Genomic DNA, 18,424 nt, shown 5'->3' with positions numbered 1-18,424 from the left:
GTAAGAAGGGAAGAATTTGAAATATAACCTCTATTAGAGAAAAACATCAGCAAGACCGTTACCTATGTATACCCCAAGATTTTAAACAGATGAGAAAACTGTTGTAGCAGAGGCATCTGTAAAAGACTAAACATTGTGTGAGAGTGGAAGAGAAGGCCGTCCAAAGGAACAACACAGATTTTCAGTCTACTTTGCATCAATGTTTATGGAGTTTTGAATACGCCATGTGAGGATCTCAAACATACACTGGTGGAATGCCTCAAAAGGGATGGGAGAGGTAGGATCAACTGATATGATTAGCTGGGTGTCATCAGCATAATTCATAAACGTAATTCTGTATGATCTGATCAAATGAGCTAAAGGTCTGAGATTCATATTAAATAAAGTTGGAGACAGGGAAGCTCCTGGTTGTCCTTGTTCAAATCATTTAAACTCAGACCTGAAAGGTGGAAGATGGACCTCTTGAGTTGTAATTTGTAAGTAAGGTTGACATCACCTCAAGGCTCTACCTCTAATCCCAATTTCAAATACCTGGAAATCAGAAAGTCTTGGTTGCCTAGATCAAAGGCAGCAGATAGATCTAACAATACTAGGGCCACAAAGTGGCCGCTGCCACCATTCAAAGGTCATCCATAACAGATACAAGGACAGAGCCAGAGGAAACAATTTGCCAAAATGTTACAGAGTCAATATTATATAATCCATAATGATATGAATATAACCTTAGTTTCTGAAAACCTGAAACACAGTGAATAAAAATATTGTTATAAAAAAACAGGCAATACGATAAAAACATATTTCATCAGACCAAAGGATTTGGCAGTAGTAACAGTTATAGATACACAAATAATGCATCATCTAAATTCAAATCATTGGTGAATTAACTTTCAAGATCAATAATATATGTGTACTTTAGGTATCTCAGTTCCAACACTCTGTTACCACCTCTTGGGTTCTTTGATACACGGTCAATCCCCAAATAAATCTTGCCCATACTATTATGTACCTCTGAAAAATGTCTTGTTGTACTTTAATGCATGTTGTTGCTGTTTATTGCCTGAAAGTGTTCAGGAATTCTCTTTTTCGCAGTAAAATAGTGTTCCCAACACACCCATTGAGACACTTACACTCAATCATATGTATGGTAAAATCAGTTTGATGATTAATGCTTGCCTATTGTTCTTTTTTAGGCTTACAGGTATTTCACTTTCTTGAACATTGGTGCTATATTTACATGCATTGCAAAACCCACATTGAAATTAGGTTTAATTTCTCACCATGTGGGTTACTTATTGGCTTGCCAATTTGTCCTTTAAGAAAGAACATTTATTTTTGCAATTATAGATCTAGTACCAACTACAGGTTTAAAAAGTATCGTCAATGTGTAATACTAAACGGTGTTTGCTAAGATTCATTCTGATTTCATCTGTATGTGTGCTGAATATTGTCATAAATCTGATGCACTGATGTTCTCCTCCATCTTTACTCTTTGTTTTCTTGTTAATTTCTACTCTGCTCATCAGCCTTTTGTAGGGTCTGTTTGAGTATTGCTTATGAATATTCAATTTCTCTAAACCTCCTCATCACATCAACCTTAGTTTTCTCCTAATTTTCAACTGTGCTACAGCATGCAAAATTGCATTCCCAGTAGTCAATTTTCTAAATAGAGAGTTTTCTAGGCACTCATTTTTCACAGGTCCAGGTAATCCATTGAAAACTGATTGAACAGCCACCTCCTGCTGAGGAATCAGAAGATAGTACTCCGACTGAAGTGAGTGAACAGGAGACATTTGGGAACATGCCAGATGGACAGATAGGGCAGTTTCCCTTTCTATAATCTACAAGACCCACTTGTCCATTTTTATCTTCTTCTAGGGCTGGAGAAAGGCTGAAATCGTTGATCGAACCAGCTGTGTGTGTTCCTTTAACAGGAAACTAAAGCAGCTTTTCAGGTGGTGCAGGGGAGAATGAGGAGTAGAAGAAGGAATGGCCTGTATCCATGTTCTTTTGCCTTTGTCCCTGTTTTGCTGGAGAAATTGGTTCTTCTGTTTGATTGGCTGGAGGGATGTTGCTATTTAAAGGAACCCTAGGAAAGTAGCTGCTAACGTTTTTGATATTTTCTGTGGAAGTCTCAGGCTGGGCACGCTAGTGCCAAGTTGATCTGACCACATTAAATATCTGTAGGACTGGGATGTCTTTATCTCTGGAAAGGGGAGAGCCATCTAATTGCAAATCCGTTTACATCTCCAGGGAAGCCTGTATATCTCATCCGTGTCTATAGGTAAAACCACGGCCCTCGCAATGGTCATCACTGTACTCTGGCTTGCTCTGATAATTTGCCCAGAGGCATCCAGGCAATTCTCATCACTTCCACATTGGGCTCCTCCAGGTGGTTCATCAGGCTCTGTACCACCATATTTGCAATGTCCAGCAAAGCATGCATTTACTCAGGGGGCACACATGCAACATTCATTAAGCTTAGGGGTAAACTGTCTTTTCCCCAACCCTATTATGGTACCCAGCCTATGAGAAAATATGCTGGAGATTTATGCACAGACCTATTCTACCTTTGCACACCCCTCCTTTATTTCTTTGCTCCCCCACCCTAGTGCCCCACCCTAGTGCCAGGCCGTAATACCATTTTGAATAGACCCTTATGAAACCACCCCAAAATACACAGTCCTTTGATAGCCAAATACACTTTTCCAAAAAATGTTCCCTCTCTGAAAGTTAACACTTCTTAAAAAAAAACCCTGGCACCTCAATCCGTCGCCCCTCATCTGACACAGGAGCACTTCTAATATTCTATTGGGCTATACATCATTGAATAGTTCCTGAGTAATCATTGATTGATTGAATATCCACAAATGGATCCACACAGGTAGAAGAATCACCTCACCCTACTGTGTCATTGCCAACCACTAACTCCATATCTTGAAGATCCTCCTGAACCTTGTCCAATTGGCCTTCATACGTTTCAGCCCCAAGATTCACTGCTACACCGTTAATTCTTCCCGCCTGTTTCACCTGACTCTGATACACCTTGGTAAAATGCCCTGCCTTATTGAAAATCCTGCAAGTGATATTCTTAGCTGGCCACAATCTCCCACTCATAAAATACGACACATTCCCACACCGAAAACACACATTTGTTTCTTTAAAAAAAGTCTTATCCAATTTTACACTCTCTCTAGGCTGGACAGAGTTCTTTACAAAGACTATTGCTTTCTGCCTTACGGTATTTACAACTTCCTTTTTCTTATCTTCCATTTCCGTCACGGATATTTGCAACGTGTGGATGCTTTTAGCTATCCGCAATATTTCCTCCAGGGTACAATCGGTCAGCAACAATACATTTTTGCTGTATAGCTTTGTTTGAGCAATGGCAGATAAATTGGTCATGTACCAACTGATTAAAGTTTTCAAAGTGACAATATGCCACTAGTCTACTAAGAGCTGACACATGCTTGTTGACATTTTCCCCCGTCAGTTGCTTCCTCATAAGAAATTTGTGTCTCAAAACTACAATACTAGGTTAAACACTAAAGCCTTTCTCCAATTTATTTACACATTCTGTATATTCATCTAACTGTTCCTCTTTGGTATCTTCAATGTCGGGTAAAAAAATAAAAAACAATGGAATTCAACAATAGAAACTTCTTGCATTTTGGATGAAACGTTGAAGCTCCTGTTGCCCATAAATAAGGTTCAAAAGCATTGAACCAGTTCTTCCACACCACTGGTGACTCCAGGAAAGGTAGGGGTGGATTAACCGACTACATGCTGGCTTACTGAACTATTAACTGGAATAGTCCCTAAATCACCATCAGAGTGGGCCAGTAAAAGGCTATGTTTCTAATTTGAAATGCCCAATAAGATGAAGATGTAGGATAAAAGGTGAATACTAAAAGAAACCTGAAAAGGTAGAGGTGACCCTCCGTCTTATCCTGAATTCCTCTTGTTATAAAAATGTCACAGGCAAATAATTTGCAGAGCCTTAATTCAGCACTAGCCTTTTCACATCATGCGAATCGCTGTTGATGCACACAACCCCGAACACATATAGGCATGCATATCAGTGTTAACTTGCATTAAGAATTGGCTTGCTTCCAAACCGTGCGTATTGGTGTCACTGAGCACTAAAATCAGCAGTTCCAACTGTGTGTACTGGCTTTAGTCTGGTGATCTCGACGCACACCATGGCTGTCCGAGAAAGAAGTGGAATTGACCTTGCTGATAGATTTTTTTTAATGCAAGGAATTGCAAGGCCTCATCATTGATTTCTTAGGGGGGACATCTCATAAGCAGTACGCAACAAATAATTATTGGCGAAAATCACTGAGAATAACTTTAGAGCCATATTAAAGGGCATTATAAAAAGGGAACTGATGCCAGGGTGCTGTGGTGGCACTATATGGCTCAGTTGATATTATACCTTCCGGCACAAAGATGGAGCTAGCACCACCTACTAACATAGGAGAGCTATTGCAAAGTTTCCGGAGCCTGACTGACACCTAGGCTCATTCAAAAGTTGAGAAATTGCCTGGGAGAAGTATGCACAAGAAATGTATATATTAATTGCAACCTTTTTTTGACCATACTATCTGCGTGTTTAACTTATCCATGTCCCATATGGTACATGCATTGCTCAATACTTCCTTCTAAAGACACTTTGGGGTCTATAAGTATGGCGGGCGGAGGCACCACCGCGGTGCTTGCGGAAAATGCTTTTTTCTGCACGCCAGCAGCAGTTCTCATGGCCGCCATATTAGTATGGCCAAAAAAAGCCCATTTCCCGTCCGCCGTGGTTCGACGTGAACCGCCATCAAAGTGCGCCCACCACCGCGGCAGTGAGAGCCAATGAAGAATCACCGCCGTACGGAATGACGTCCCGACCGCCGTACAAATCAGGATGCCCAAAACAGCCAGTCGCACCGCAGCGGACAAACCGCCCAACCAGAGACGGCGGAAGCATGACAGCGGAGTACGAAACCAGAGTCCCAGTCCCTTCCACAAGGTCCTGACCGCAATGGCCCCTGCTCTACACGTCTTCCCGGTGCTGTACCTGATACATTACCAGCAACTCATGGACCGTCGCAGACGACGACACAGGTACGCAATAACACAAATCACACAACCACAACACACAACTCCAGGGCTGATAGAGGATTCCTGTCCACAACAGATACCCTTGTGGGGACAGGAACACATCCACAAGTGTATCCACGCATGTCCTACCTGTCACTAAATCACCCCTATGCATCCAGGTCACCCATCTACTGCGATCATGAGTAATGTCCCGGTCACGTCACCGCAGCAGCAACTACGCGGGAAAACATGCACACAACGCAGAAGGCAGTGCCAGCTCCAGGCATGGACAGTGCACAAAGACCAACATGAAGGGACATGCCATGTGCTCTTCCTGTGCCCCCCTGCGCAACAACAAGCCATGTGAACCCACACTCTGCACCACACACCAAACAACTAGGGAGACAGCCACAGCAGGATTGGCTGCAGAGGAACACACAGCACAGAGGCACGGGACCAGGGCAACCCACACACCACCACCACACCACCACACACATGGCAATAAAACTGATTCCAAACACAAAATGAGCACACACACACACATAATGAACAATCACTCCACTGGACACACAGCCTGCAATGTCCCACAGACATACCCCACACTGATACACAGCCAAATACAGAGACCAAAGGCAAGCAGCTATTGACCACAACCTATAGGAAAGCTAAAGTGAGGTGCACACAAATGGAAGGCCAAGGAGATAACCACCAAGCATCTATACATCACATGCAAGGCAAGGAACATATAACAATACCCTCAGCCCATCAAATCACACATGGCTGGCACAATGAGTGAGGTCAAACCACAGTCACCTCAGTGAAACAACTCAGGGAGAAAGTAAGGCAACTCATGTCAAGGCACAGGGATGAAAGGAAGGCCCTGAAGTCAAACTGTGACCAGCCACCCATATGTGTCCAACTACTTGACAGGAGTATGTCAGCAGCACTACACACAGGACCCATTGACACACTCCATGGCTGTCAAACACAAGTAGGACTCTTCACACATACCCCCATAACACTTGCAGCACACAACACCAGTGTTAGACACACAGAAGGGTGTCAATAATGTCCAGTCAATACACAGACAAACAATCACAGTCCCCTAGGGTATCCACAAACATCACACACACACAGGGATGCCAGACCCATGTCTGCACAAAAACAACTGCCAAACACATAACTCAACAAAAACACACACAGAACCACAACAAGACCAGACATGACTTGTGTAGCCAAACTGTGGAAAGGCAATGGGAGCACAGACAGAACAGGAGTGCACAACCTCATCAGGTCAGGAACAATGCACAGACAACATACCACAACACAGACAAGAAGTGCACAATCACAAAACAAACATTGACACAAACTGGGAGAGATGTGCCCACAATGACACACAGACAGACAAACCTCGCCACCCATCAAGCCGACATGCTGTCCATCCCTTGTTTATCAGGTGTACACCCTACAGCGCCCTCCTTTCCCTGCTTCACTGGGCTTGGGATGGGAGTCAAGGTTGTGGGTGAATCTGCCTTAGAGCTCTTCTTATGTGTACTCTTAGCAGGCGAAACCTTCTCAGTGGGCACAGAAACTGTCTGATAACCTGCACATGCACAAGAATGACAAGAGACAGCACAAATATGAGAGGAGAAAACACCAAGGACACACCTAACACAAGCACAGGAACTAGAATGGACCTAAGTTAATGTGACAGACACACAAGTAAGGCACACCACACTGGCAACACACATCTGAAAGAAACACACCACACCAACAAAACATACACACAGACATGCAAATATAACACCACACACAGAGCATCTGTCAGCGGCAAGAGACAACACAGCCCAAACACTGCACACAGACACATCAAACTGTCAGGCTCTGTGCTCTTCTGTTTCGCTCGGGAGCAGAATGTTCCCAACGCCCCTTCCCAGCTCTCTGGGCACTCGCCGATTGATACGAGTATGCCCAAGTGAACCGGTGGGGGGAAAGGGGAATTGGACAGAGAAGAGACAGTCACTTCGTCTTTTTCTTTCTTGAGTGTTGTCGCTCTTCCTATCTTCCACTGCTGTGATTGAAGTGGATGTACTGTGAGGGAAAAGTAATATTTAATTAAGTGCTCTACTCTACACTCTTTCCTACTATGCCCTAGGTGACCTTTCTTAGGTTATACCCACCCTAACTTTTAGTGACCGATGCTCCTCTTCTGTTGTGTGGTGGTGGTGTCGCCTTGTGGTGTAGCTTTTCTGCAATACAAATGATCTCTCTTAGTTATCCTACTCTCTCCCTCTACTAGGCTTTTATTTCTTGCTACTACGGGCTCGCTTACCCTAGATACCACTGACGACGTCTTTAACTGGATTCTGTTTTGGAAGTACTTCTTCTTCTTCTTCTACTTATTGTGTACTGCTACCATGTTTCTTTTATTTATTTCCTCCTCGTGTTATTGCCCCTATTTCTGTTCAACTGGAATGATTCCTAAGAGGCTACTTGGGAGTCTTTTATCGCTACTATCGAGGGAGTTCTGCCCCACTACGTTGATACTGCGCCCTGTTCTTTTTATGCACTACCCAGTAATATCAGTTCAAACGGTAATTCACTGTGGGTTGAAAGTCGGGTTCCTTCTCTGACTGCTGACGGGATTTTTTCTGAGGTGCATAAGTATTATTATTTTCGTTGTCTCTGATACTCTCCTCTCTAACTTCTTTCAGGAAAAGTACTGGTACTTATAACATATTATTCTAGGATACACGAAATACACATGAGCTTGTCTTCCTTCGCTTAAATTCGTTTGTAGGCAAGTAACTCTTACTAATATACTCGAGGGGAGTACGGAACAGTCTTACTTAGTGCACGGAAACTTGGACTTGTTTTCCTCTCAAAACTCGACGTTGAATTCTCTTCTCAGACGCGTGGCACAAACAACGACTCTCTCTCCTCACGACTCCGGTGAAGTGCGCCTCTCCACCGGGCTGACACCTGGATCTTACTGATTGACCTGGAACGCTAGAGCGCTAACCTGCTGCTCACGCGTTCCAACAGCGGCGGCCATCTTAGATTCCAGTCTTACTCCTTTTAACTTGGGGATCACTGTAGCGCCTGATCTGCTGGTCCTGACAGTACCCCCTCTCAAAGGGCGTCCTCCCACCCTGGGCTTATTAGGAAATCTCCTGTGAAAGTCCCTAATTAAACGAGGAGCATGGATGTTTGAAGAAACTTCCCACGCTCTTTCTTCGGGCCCGTAACCTTTCCAATCCAATAAATAGTACATTTGGCCATTTCGTATCTTGGAATCCAAGACTCGCTGTACCTCAAATTCATCCCCCAATTCAGTTTGGATTGGTTTTGGGGGTATTTTAACTCGTAGGTCTCTGGAAACCTTTTTCAATAAGGAGACATGAAAAACTGGATGCACCCGCAATCCTTTGGGTAACTTCAACTGATAGTTTACAGTACTTAGTTTTTTCTGAATCTCATATGGCCCTATAAATCTGGGTTGAAACTTCCTAACCCCCTTGAGCCTAAGGTTTTTTGTGTTTAGCCAAACCTTCTCCCCAACTAGTAAGTCTGGTTCCTTCCTTCTTCTTTTATCAGAATAGAATTTGTAAGTCGCCTTTGCCTTGGTTAAATTGTCTGTGGCTAGTGAATGCACTCTCGTCATGTGATCAACTAAATTTGTTACTGCTGGAACATCTACCTCTTGAAAATCTACAGTTTGATGGGGATGTCTTCCTGTATTTAAATAAAAGGGGGAATAACCTGTGGACATGTTTTTTGCATTATTGTGGGCAAACTCCGCTGCCCACAGATAATCTGGCCAGTCTCCTTCCTGTTCTAATAAGCATAGTCTTAGGTACTGCTCTAGCTCTTGGTTTGTGCGCTCCGTTTGGCCATCTGTCTCTGGGTGATAACTAGTCGTGTACCTAGAATCAATACTTAATTTTTTAGTGAAGGCCTTCCAGAAATGGGATAAAAATTGGGATCCCCTATCGGATATCACCACCCTGGGTATGCCATGGGCTCGAACTATGTGTTGGCTAAAGGCATGCGCCAGAATTACTGCCGTGGGTACTCCCTTCAATGGTACAAAATGTGCCATCTTAGTAAATGCGTCTACACACACCAAAATCGTATCATAACCCTTACTGGATGGTAAATCTACTATTAAATCCAAGGATATCGTGTGCCATGGGTGTGGTGGTGTAGGCAAAGGTTGCAGTAACCCTTGCGGAGCTTGTCTTTCCGGCTTTCCCCTAGCGCAAATGTCACAAGTGGCCACATATTGTCGCACATCCTTTGCCAAACTGGGCCACCAAAAACGTCGCCTCACTAGATCTTCGGTCTTAGTTATTCCTTTATGGCCCGCCAACAGATCATCGTGACTTTCCTTCAAGGCCTGTTGCTGCATTTCTGTTGTCGGCAAGTAAAGGACCCCATGATGATATGGTAAACCTTCCCGAACCTCTCGACCTGAATCTTCTCTCACCCATTCTTCCAATTCCTCCTTGGTCATAGGAAATTGCTTCTTCTTGTCCTGTGATTCTCGCAAAACTGCTCCAATTATTTTCTCTGAAGGGATGATGGTCTGATCCTTAACCTCCTCCATGACTTCTTCAGTTCCTCTCCTGGATAGGGCATCCGCCTTACCATTCTGAGCCCCTGGACGGTAAGTAATTATGAAGTCATAGTCCGCAAAATATAATGACCATCTCAACTGTCTTGGTGTCAAAGTTCTCGCAGACTTCAAGAATTTCAGATTTCGATGATCGGTGTAGACGGTTACCACATGTCTGGCCCCCATTAGGTAGTGTCTCCAGTCCTTGAAGGCATCCTTAATGGCCAACAACTCCTTCTCTGTGATGGTATAATTGACCTCTGGTGCCGTCAACTTCCTCGAACGATAGGCCACTGGGTGCAGTTGACCAGTTGATTTGTGTCTCTGTGATAGCACTCCTCCTAAGGCCCAATTGGAGGCATCTGTCTCTACAAAAAATGGCTCTGATGGATCTGGATGCAATAGAATTGGGGCGGTAGTAAAATCTCTTTTTAACTGTTTGAATGACTCTTCTGCCTCCTCTGACCACTCAAATTTGACGCCTTTCCTCAGCAGCCTTGTCATTGGAATTAACTTCTGAGAGAAATTTTGAATGAACCTCCTGTAAAAATTGGCAAATCCGATAAAGCTTTGGATTTCCTTCACGGATTTCGGAGATTCCCACTCCAGAACTGCCTTGATTTTACTCTCGTCCATAGTCACCCCACTGGGGGCGAGCACAAACCCCAAGAATTCCACGGATGATACACCAAAGGCACATTTTTCCAGTTTGACATAAAGACGGTGCTCTCGCAGTTTCCGCAACACCTTCTTGACATGCTCTTCATGTTCTTCCACCTTGCTCGAATAAATGAGTATGTCATCTATATACACCAATGCATGCCGATCGATAAACTCCTTCAGAACATCATTGATGAAATGCTGAAAAGCTGCTGGGGCATTACATAGGCCATACGGCATGACTTGATATTCAAATAGGCCATGTTTTGTCCGAAACGCCGTCTTCCACTCATCCCCTTCCCGAATTCGGACCAGGTGGTAGGCCCCTCTCAAGTCCAATTTTGTATAAATTTTTGCTTCCTTCACCTGATCCAGTAATACAGAAATTAAGGGCAAGGGATACCGATTCTTAACCGTTATTCTGTTTATTGCCCTGTAGTCAATGCAGGTTCTTAATTCCCCACTTTTTTTTGGAATAAAAAAAGTGGCGACGACACGGGGGACTGCGACGGTCTTATGAAACCGTTCTCCAGATATTTGTGCAGATACTCCTTCAAGTGCTCATCCTCCTTCTCAGTTAGAGCATAGATTCTACTGCATGGAAGATTGGATCCAGGTTCCAATTCTATCTTGCAATCGAAGTTTCGATGCGGAGGAAGTCTTTCCGCCTCCATTTCACTAAATACATCTCGGTACTCTTCATATTCCTCAGGTAGTTCTACGGTGTTAATCACACAGATTGTGGATTTTCCTTCGCTTAAAAGAAGGGCCTGGGTTTTTTCTTGATGTCCGGGACCTCCCAAATAACAGTGTTCCTTGCAATACTCTGAGTTCAAGGACACCGTACGAGCTCCCCAATCTATTGTAGGGTTGTGTTCGGTTAGCCAAGGTAACCCCAGGATTAATTGGAACTGTGGAGCATCGATCAAATTGAATTGGAGATCTTCTCGATGACCTTCTTCAGATTCCAACTCCACGATTTCAGTATGACTCACTATGGGTCCAGATGAAAGATTCGTGCCATCTACTGCTCGCACTGCCTCACTTCTTTCCTTCTTGATGGCCCTCAATCCAATCTTTTCCGCGAACTTCAGGTCACAGAAATTGCCTGTTGCTCCCGAATCTAACATCACTGCGACTCGCCGTAATGTTTGTTCTCGGTAACGCAGCGTCATCATTAAGATTAAGTGCGGAGCCGCAGACTGCAAGGTATTCGCCAGGGTATGAGAATTTGGAGCTGTTTCTTCATCTGCAACCACCAGTCCAACTCCGCTTACTGGTGGTGCAAGGCGTTTCCCGCCGGCTTCTGCTTGGGCTTCTTCTGGCAATCCCGAACAAAATGCCCAGATCCTCCACAATATAAACATTGCTTGTTCAGCCTCCTTCTTTCCTTCTCCTCCTTGGAAAGTGGACCTCGAATTGTCCCAATCTGCATGGGCTCTCCCCCACGGGCAACGTCACCTTCCTTACTGCCTTCTGTTCTCACCCGATCGAACCGAGGCACACTTGGACGATAATCTCGCCTCCTTTCTCCTCTTCTCTCTCCTTGACGGAAGTCAATTTCTAAAACTAGATCGATCAATGCTGATATCTCCGTGGGTCGATTGGGTACTTGTGCTAATGCGTCTTTCAACTCGTCCTTTAGGCCTCGATAGAACACAGCAGCTCTCTTGTTCTCTGGCCATTCCGTTTCTACCACCAACTTATTAAATTGAGCCAAGTAAGCTACTAGGTCTCTGCTTCCCTGTCTTATTTCCAATAGTTCATTGTCTGTGGCCTGGGATACTCTTCTTCTGTCAAAAATGCGAAGGAATTCCTTCTTGAATTCATCCAGATCATATAACAATGGAGCGTTGCAGGTGACCAGAGGCATTGACCACGACGCCGCATCTCCACTTAAGTACGACAATATGAAGGCCACTCTAGACTGCGCATCGGGAAATAATGCCGGACGACACATAAAGTGTAACGTGCATTGGGTCAAAAATACCTGTGCCTTCTGGGGATCTCCACTAAAACGCTCTGGGGGCGCCAATGGAATTACAGGTGACAAGGAATGAATTACTTGCGTCGTTACTTTAGGCTGAGTGCCTGAAGACTCACTGGGAGCTCCTTCTGAATTAACTGGGTACCTAAAACTTGGGTCCGAAGCTATGCCACTCATCTTTAAGTTTAAATCTGTAGTTTCCTTTCGCAATTCCCTATTCTCCTCTCTAACGGAAATTAACTCTCTTTGGATTCCTTCTAAAACCTCTCCTAATTTTTTCAAGTCCAAACCTTCAGCCATTCTGCTCAAGAGCGAATAAAAAAAACGTGGGCACTTCACTCTGTCAGGCTCTGTGCTCTTCTGTTTCGCTCGGGAGCAGAATGTTCCCAACGCCCCTTCCCAGCTCTCTGGGCACTCGCCGATTGATACGAGTATGCCCAAGTGAACCGGTAGGGGGAAAGGGGAATTGGACAGAGAAGAGACAGTCACTTCGTCTTTTTCTTTCTTGAGTGTTGTCGCTCTTCCTATCTTCCACTGCTGTGATTGAAGTGGATGTACTGTGAGGGAAAAGTAATATTTAATTAAGTGCTCTACTCTACACTCTTTCCTACTATGCCCTAGGTGACCTTTCTTAGGTTATACCCACCCTAACTTTTAGTGACCGATGCTCCTCTTCTGTTGTGTGGTGGTGGTGTCGCCTTGTGGTGTAGCTTTTCTGCAATACAAATGATCTCTCTTAGTTATCCTACTCTCTCCCTCTACTAGGCTTTTATTTCTTGCTACTACGGGCTCGCTTACCCTAGATACCACTGACGACGTCTTTAACTGGATTCTGTTTTGGAAGTACTTCTTCTTCTTCTTCTACTTATTGTGTACTGCTACCATGTTTCTTTTATTTATTTCCTCCTCGTGTTATTGCCCCTATTTCTGTTCAACTGGAATGATTCCTAAGAGGCTACTTGGGAGTCTTTTATCGCTACTATCGAGGGAGTTCTGCCCCACTACGTTGATACTGCGCACTGTTCTTTTTATGCACTACCCAGTAATATCAGTTCAAACGGTAATTCACTGTGGGTTGAAAGTCGGGTTCCTTCTCTGACTGCTGACGGGATTTTTTCTGAGGTGCATAAGTATTATTATTTTCGTTGTCTCTGATACTCTCCTCTCTAACTTCTTTCAGGAAAAGTACTGGTACTTATAACATATTATTCTAGGATACACGAAATACACATGAGCTTGTCTTCCTTCGCTTAAATTCGTTTGTAGGCAAGTAACTCTCACTAATATACTCCGAGGGGAGTACGGAACAGTCTTACTTAGTGCTCTGGAAACTTGGACTTGTTTTCCTCTCAAAACTCGACGTTGAATTCTCTTCTCAGACGCGTGGCACAAACAACGACTCTCTCTCCTCACGACTCCGGTGAAGTGCGCCTCTCCACCGGGCTGACACCTGGATCTTACTGATTGACCTGGAACGCTAGAGCGCTAACCTGCTGCTCACGCGTTCCAACAGCGGCGGCCATCTTAGATTCCAGTCTTACTCCTTTTAACTTGGGGATCACTGTAGCGCCTGATCTGCTGGTCCTGACACAAACACACAACAGATGTACATGCCAATAAATCACATAGCAAACACAGCATGACATCAGGGGATGCACACCAGGCAAGGACAAGGCTACATACACTCGCAGCACTGCATGCACGACAAGCAGTGTGAGCACACAAAACATACCAGTATAACGCAGATATGAGTGACACACTATGAACACCCATAACAATAATCAAAACAGCACACTGACAACATCACACTCTGGAAGTCAAGCATATATACATCTAATCATACACCCACAGATGCACAAGTCTGGAACTCCACAGTGGAAACAACCCGACCAGAGGACTGTGCAGCACAAATCATATGAGCAACCATGACTGATGAACAGTACAAGAAAATCACATATAACTAATTGTAAAAATGTCCTGAGTGGCACATTTCTCCTGTGCAAAGATCTGCACCACAAAGCACAGTGTCACAAATGAAGTGATGGGGAGACACATACACAGGCAACACAAGGGGACAACTTAAATGAAAGTGAAGTGGTGTGTACCTCAGTAGTGGACATGGCAGAAGTGTACCATACACAAATAGATGGAGGGCAGACTCACAATGGGTAGGTATCTGAAGCACAGATAGGAGATGGTATGACAACACACACCACATGCCATACTGGAGGCAATAAAGCCCCATGTGTCAGCAATGCATGAAAAAAATCACACCCACAATGTCAGTGTGGTTGGGCAGGTATGCACAGTGACCACAAACAGCATCAAAACACATGAATGTTCAACAAAACACAACACTGACTTGCCAGTCACATACTCTGCATACTCACAATTGACAAAAACAACAAGTAGAAGTCAGCCAGAACTACAAGGACACACCAACACACCACACAGTGCACAACATGCAACACACACGTGCACACAATCACAATCACAGGGCTGGACAATCACACAAAAAGGCACTCCACTCCTTGGTAACATATGTGTAGTTGACATTGCAGGGGCACACACATATCAACACTCACAACAACATCACCCCTTCACACTGCACACTTCTTGACCACCCAAGTGCACACACTGAAAGCAAGCCATGTGACTAGGATGACTGACCATCACAACATGACTATACACCTACACTGCTAGGCACACATAAAGTAAGAACAAACATTCATAATGACCCTGGCCAGCCTGCCTGCCATCCTGTGGATAGAATCCCCCAATGTGCTGGCAGTGCCCCCAAACCTGACATGTGTACAATATAGCTAACAGGAACAAAGAATGACAATGTTAATGGTATTTCATCTAGGACCACCATCATTGCACCCACAAGCATCAGAGTCAGGAAGAACTGAAGTCCCTGTCACCCCTGTAAAAACAAGAAAAAGTGAGACAAGCCATTGGCAATGTTGAAGTGGCACACAGAGCATGTGGCACAGTAAAATGTACCCACACAGTAAATACTTTTTTCAGTTAGGACTAGGCCTGGGCCAAAATTCCGTTCCGTTCGCGGAAATTGCGATAATTTGGCATTTTTGCGTTACGCGGAAAGCGTGAAAATGTCAAAATTTCTGCATTCCGCAGCTTAGCGATAATTTGTTTCTTGCTCGCGCTGTAAAATAATACATTCTCGCGTGCGCGCGATCGCCTTACCTGAATCCCCGCGTTCGCCGACAAGTTTTCCCGATCCGGTCGCGTTCTCCACGAGATGTTCGATTATTGGTAGCCATTTGCGCTGTCTCGCGACAGTTCGCGCCCGCAGTAACGTCATGCGTCGCACGATCACGTCTTTCTTCTCGCGAACATGCACCGCGAGACAAGTGAAAACAAGATGGCCGCGCCCGCGAGCAACCGCATGAGTAAGTTGGCGAGCCGCGACCAAGCAGAAAATACCACGAACGGGCGGGAAAAAAAACTTCCGAATCTTTGCGATATTTCCACGTGCTTGCGGAGATTTTTAACATTTTCGTGATAATTTACGAAAGTGAGTGGTACACTTGGCTTGCCCTTGTCTTTGCCCCTCCATCCCCTGTTTATCAGATGTACACCCTACAGCGCCCTCCTTTCCCTGCTTCACTGGGCTTGGGATGGGAGTCAAGGTTGTTGGTGAATCTGCCTTAGAGCTCTTCTTATGTGTACTCTTAGCAGGCACAACCTTCTCAGTGGGCACAGAAACTGTCTCCTTGTCTCTGCGAGACGGTTTTGGGACAGGAGATTCCTTGGCTGGGGATGCCTCTGGGGCATGTGACCCTGAGGTCTGCTTCTTGGCTTTGTGGCCCTTGGTGTCGCCTGACGGGCTTTTGTCTTTGCACTCTGTGATGGCTTTAGTGTTCTGTGGGGGTGGTGTCTGCACCCTGGACCGCTTGGGCTGCTGATGCTGTGTGCTGCGTGTGCTGTATCTTGCCCTTGATGTCTATGGTGCGTGGTCACTATCGTCCGATGTGGCCACTGGCAGGGGTGTGAGCAATGGGACTGGAGCTGGACTCTGAGATTGTGCCAGTTGAAGGGCTGCCATCACTGCGTTGGACAAAGACTGGACAGTACGGTCTAGCCCACCCACGTCTGAATTTATGCCATCCATTAAAGCAACCACATGTGCCAACTTTTTGTCGTGATCTATGAAGGCATTGAGGAGAGCTGTCTGGCCCACAGCTGGTGCAGAAGGTCCACAGACTCAGCACTGATGGCAGCAGGGGGGACAGGGGCAGCGGTGCCTGGGGTGAAGGACACTCTTCCCTTCTTACTGGTGCGAACACGGGCAGAAACAGTGGAAGTAGGTGGGAGGGTGGGCACTGTACGCTATGTGGTAGAAGAGGAGGCAGAGTTCCCGTTCCCTATGCCCACCAACATGGATGTGTCACCGCCATTGACATTGAGCTTTGTGTCTCTGGCTGTGATTCCTCCATCAGATTCCTGTCCCCCTCCGAGGCGCTGGTCACATCTGTGTCACTGTGCTCATGTGCAGCTGTTGTGCATGATGCCTCACCACTGGTGTCCATCCCCTGTCCCTCCGTGATCACGGAAGATGCTGCATGAGAGAGAGAGATGTAGAGTCAGTTCAGTGGCAGCAACAGAACAAACAAATGCAAGCAAAGGATCACTGAAGAGGAAGAAATAAACACGATGCACACCACCCTGTGCAATAACATGATGCAACCTCCAATTTTTAACTCGAACAGTGTGTGTAAACAAGAAAACCACGCATAAGTGAGCCATGTGATGACCACACAACACAATATCCTGCCCGTGGCTCCATTCAACCAGACACACAAATAGCTCAGACCAGACCTAGGGCCCTGATGGGGGCAAGGATGAACCATACAACATGTTGCCACTGTCAGATCTGGATGGAGCAGAAGGGGACATAACAGATACAGACTCCTACATGACATTCCACAATGGCCATGAGCCCATGCCATCAACCATGTTGCACTTTGGGGCACAACTACTGTTGCACATTGGCGTCAGATGTCCAAGCCTCACAAATCTGAGGTCAGGCCATGCATGTATTGATGAAAGCACACTCAGATTGGGCACACTGCCGTTCCCTTCCATGTGAATCCCCAGACTACCCCAATGCAGACAATGCCTGAAGACCACGGCTATGTAAATGCCCAGTACATTAGGAAGTACAGGTAGGGCAAATGCATGATAGCTGCACCCAGCACAGAGGCAACTTATAAGCCACTGCATCACACTACCAACATCACATAGCCCAGCGTTGGCCCACGCTGTGTACACATGCAGCCACTCACAGCCAAAGTCACCCTTCCCAGAATACTCACCCCTAGTCTGCTGCTGATGCTCCTTCAATTGTGCATCCAGCTCAGGCTGTATCACGGCCAAGATGCGGGTCATTAGTGGTGTAATGTTGCATCGTGCCAACCTGCCAGTCCAAGGGAGCAGCCCCAGTGTCATCTGCGCCACGTTCTTGCTCAGCCGGCAGATGCCATCCCACCTCTTGTGGCAGTGGGTGCGCTGACAGTTTGAGACACCCGGAGCCCACACCTTGCTTGCAATGGCCCTCCACACGGCCTTAGCCTGGTGTACTTTGAGCTGCAGGCATGGGAGACAAGGGGGAAAAACATCAGTGACACATTGTTATGCACCAAAATCGCTCAGGACAGTAGCATGATACTGACTCATCACAAATCCATAGATATGTCTAACAGAGACAAGAATGCATCTCACATGGTACATCATCATGGGAGAACCACATGTAAATGCATGTAGGTTTGAGGGGGGGACACAGTACGTGCCCATCTCATACACATGCAGGATGCCAGCACAGAAAGCCATGTGTAGTCTGCCCACATCTACTGTCCATTTCTGAGGTAGAGCAAGGCATACATTACCTATCAACATATGTTTAGGGTAGACTCACTGTGTCCAACACTGCGCAGCCCTCAATGTCCTTGCCCTGTGAATGGCTCACTGTGTCATGGATGTCACATTGAGGGACATGATCTCAAAAACACACCCGTCATCATGTGCAATCTACAGGGCTGACATGG

The sequence above is a fragment of the Triturus cristatus genome, chromosome 4_1 (assembly GCF_964204655.1).
Source record: "Triturus cristatus chromosome 4_1, aTriCri1.1, whole genome shotgun sequence".
Classification (NCBI taxonomy): domain Eukaryota; kingdom Metazoa; phylum Chordata; class Amphibia; order Caudata; family Salamandridae; genus Triturus; species Triturus cristatus.
The sequence above is the reverse complement of the archived record's forward strand: the minus strand, read 5'-3'. Positions refer to the sequence as shown.